Source organism: Tupaia chinensis, unplaced genomic scaffold (genome assembly GCF_000334495.1).
Source record: "Tupaia chinensis unplaced genomic scaffold, TupChi_1.0 Scaffold000291_1, whole genome shotgun sequence".
In the NCBI taxonomy this organism is placed as follows: Eukaryota; Metazoa; Chordata; class Mammalia; order Scandentia; family Tupaiidae; genus Tupaia; species Tupaia belangeri.
In genome coordinates, this window is record NW_006159776.1 from 2986894 (window position 1) to 2990517 (window position 3624).

Sequence of the window (3624 nt, forward strand, 5' to 3'; positions counted from 1 at the left end):
TTCCACTGTTTCTGAGCCACGGACTAGCAAACTACAGCCTCATGAGCTGTATCTGGCTTACCACCTTTTATATGGGTCTTGAGCTAACAATAGTCTCTACATTTGAAAATACTTTTTTGTTTTTAATGTTACATAAAAAGTCTGGCTCACATTTTAGTGTCCATAGGAGACTAGCCACACTTACTTATTTGCATGTTGTCTGTAGCCACACTTGTGCTAAAAAGGTGTACTGTTGAATAGTTGGGTCAGAAGCCTGCAAAGCCTAAATATTTACTACTTGCCCCAAACAGAACAAGTTTGCCACCCCTGTTCTAAACTTACTAGACCATCATAAATTATGATGACTTTTATTTCTTGGCATTCTTGGACACTTGAGGTCTTCTCTAGTTTGGTTTCCAGGCAACCATAAAAACCTTTTCCAGAGGAACAATATCACCCCCAGTATCTCCAGTCTCGGAGGAAAGCACCTTGTATACCTTATGTGCTAGCCTAGTGGGTCCCAATCAGTACTTTGAAACCATCCTTTGCTCTTGCTACATTATTTCTTGCTTTTACAGTAAGATAATGAGATTCCATACAGAGCACCTTGTCAGAAACACCTGGCATAAGGAAACCCTGGGGTCCTGGGATCAGGGCTGGGGCGGTTGGAGGAGGCATCTTAACCAGAGCTGAAAGGCAAGAGTGGGTGGAACTTATAGAAAGGAGAATAGCATCGTACCTGTTTAGGTTCCAGGGTAGTTTCCAGAACTATGTCGGCTTGCTTTGGGGAGGAGAGGATGGGTAAAGCAGTGATAGGCAGGGAGTGAAAGGTTGCTGGAAGAACGATGCAGCACTTTGAGTGTTTGGGGACTGCAAAGATAGTGGGAAGGAATGGAGAATAGGTTGTGCAGAGCCTTCCCTACCATGGTGTCACTAGATTTAAAAAGCCATCATCCCTCAAGTAGGGTTTTCTCAGACAGGAAGGTGGAAGACTAAAATTTGCTTCATGTGTGGTGACTCACATTTGTGTTGCCGTGGCTACTGCAGTGGTCACTGTCATACCGTGACAGAGGCCTCCTTAATACAGACTCCTCGCCTAATGACAGTTCTGTTTCTATGACTAGGTCATCAAGAGAATCGGTCAATAGGCAAGGAGCTTAGAGGTGGATGTCTTGTGGTGTGTCTTGGTGCCGTAAGGTATGTATTATTCAGTAGATATCCTGTAACACCACACCAGAATAATTCATTTTATCTATGTGTTAATAAAGTGCATACATTAATTGTCAGAAAGCAACAAGGCACACCGCAACAAGATTATACAAATCCAGTTTAATTGTTTTCATTCTGAATACTGCTATGGATGCACAATAAAGTATACATTTATAAACCAGGGATGTAGTCTTGCGTGATTGCAAATGCATCGTGTAGTGAATACTAACCACCTGCGGGAACAGCACCAAGACTGAGAAAGGGGAGTCTCCATGCTGGAGGATGGGTCGTTAGTCCAAGCTGTTACTAAACAGGTAGGTCAAAAGCGAGGAGTGGCTGTAGTGACAGGACCTGGCTAGTCTTAATAGCACAGTGGTTATTGCTGAGCATAGAAAGCTGGGTCTCACATAGCTGACCTTAAGGTTAGAATCCCAGCACTAGAGGCCTAAATAAATCGCCTGTGTGGGAACCAGCAGTTAGTGTAATGGCTATGTCGCTGAACTCCCACATAGTCGAACGCGGTTCGTATCCTAGACCCAGTGGCTTAAAACTCAGGCCGGGTGCGTGTGCGTGCGTGCCCAAGATCCCAAGAGGAGAATGGAGGAGAAGGGATTGTGGTGTGACCATCCCCCCGGGGGGTGATTTCTCGTGTTCTGTTTCTATGTCTCTCTCTCTCTGTCTGGCGAGCACACATGCCTTATAGCGAAAACCTCCAAAAAAAAAATTGCCTGTGACCTACCTACCTACTTAGTTATTATTTCATTTGACCAGAGAGAGTCAGAGGGAAAGTGAGAAAGCAAGCTTCCAGATCCGGGATTCAACTGTTGTCTACCATATGGGAGTCCAGTGCCTTAACCACCTCACCACCTGCCAGCCCCTATCCAAATTCTAACGTGATGGAGAAAAGATTGCAGTGTGAGCACACCTCATTGTGGGGAGTGCTCGGTCTCTCTCACTCTTGTGAGCACATGCACCGTCTGGCAATATAAAAATAAACATGATGGATCCTTTTAACAGGACCAACCCAACTTCCAGGAGCACAGATTAGTAATCACTCTGCATCCTATCTCAGTGGAACGTTCTATTCTTATGCATTTGATCCAGATCCTCCTTCCTATTCACAGCTTCTCAGCATGTAGAGAGTGATTTTTCTAGCCCATGAGGTGATCTTTGGGGCAGCTGGGGAACCTGACCTTAGTCCTAACTCCTCATTTGTTTTCCCTAGTGTACAAATACTCTTTGCCATGGTGACAGTTGGGAAGTTTTACCCTATACTTTCCATTAGCTTTCCAGATGGCCTTTGTGTAAGCCAGGGTTCTCCAGAGAAACAAACCGGGTGAGTTGTTTGTGCACAGTAGCAGGTTAGGACTCTAGGCCGCATATCTCAACCAGCAGGAACCTTGCTGAGAATGTATGGTTGGTGGTGGGAATATGTTTTAAAAGAGCATAGAGGTTTTTTTTTTTTTTAAGAACTTTATTTCTTTATTTAGAGAGGTTTTTGCTAGAGGGCATGTGTGCTCGCCAGAAAGAGAATGAGACAGAAAGTGAGAAATCACCCCCCAGGGGGGATAGCCATGCCGCAATCCCTTCTCCTCCATTCTCCTCTCGGGATCTTGGGCACACATGCACATGCGCCTAGCGTGAGTTTAAGCCACTGGGTCCGGGACACGAACCACGGTCAACTGCATGGGAGTCCAGCGACATAGCCATTACACTAACTGCTGGTCCCTTATTCATTTATTTTAATTTGACCAGAGAAAAAAGTAATGGAATGCTTCACGAACTTGCGTGTCATCCTTGCGCAGGGCTGTGTTAATCTCTGTATCGTTCCAATTTTAGTATATGTGCTGCTGAAGCAAGCACTGTTTTTGTTTTCTTTGAGAGATCTTTGCTATAGGATGTATGCAATCCCTGGAGAGAGAAAGCATCCCCCGGGGGAGATGGCCATGCTGCAATCCCTTCATTCTCCTTGGGATTTGGGGTATGCATGCACACGTACCCAACTTGAGTTTTAAGCTTCTGGGTCCATCTAGGAAGCAAACTGCAGTTGACTACGTGGGAGTCCAGCAACATAACTATTATGCCATCTATTGGTCCCAGGAGTTGGGGTTCTTGATTATTGAATGATTGTATGAACCTTGGCATGATATCACTTTTTAGCGTTTTAGTTTGTTTTTTCTTATTTACAAATTGCTTTAAGCCTATCTCTGGCAGCATTTTTTTTTTTTTTAAAGAATTACTTTATTTGTTTTATTTTGACCAGAGAGAGAGAGAGAAAGCAATCACTTTAACCACTTGAGAAAGGTTGGTCTGGCAGGCTTCTCCACTCCGAAGTTGTTCTTTGTCTCTCCCTATTTATTATTTATATGGAGAGCTATTTGAATCTTAATCTTAATTTGAATCTATAGGCTATATCTTCTCAAAATTTTGCCTGTT

General features: G+C 44.0%; 1 non-coding gene across 1 annotated transcript; it reads right to left on the minus strand.

Moving 5' to 3' along the window:
• Nucleotides 1-2948: 2948 nt before the first annotated feature.
• LOC114008146 (U6 spliceosomal RNA) lies at nucleotides 2949-3051 on the minus strand. Its single transcript, XR_003549707.1, has one exon. It is a non-coding gene; the product is annotated as a U6 spliceosomal RNA (small nuclear RNA).
• Between the last annotated feature and the right edge of the window lie 573 nt (nucleotides 3052-3624).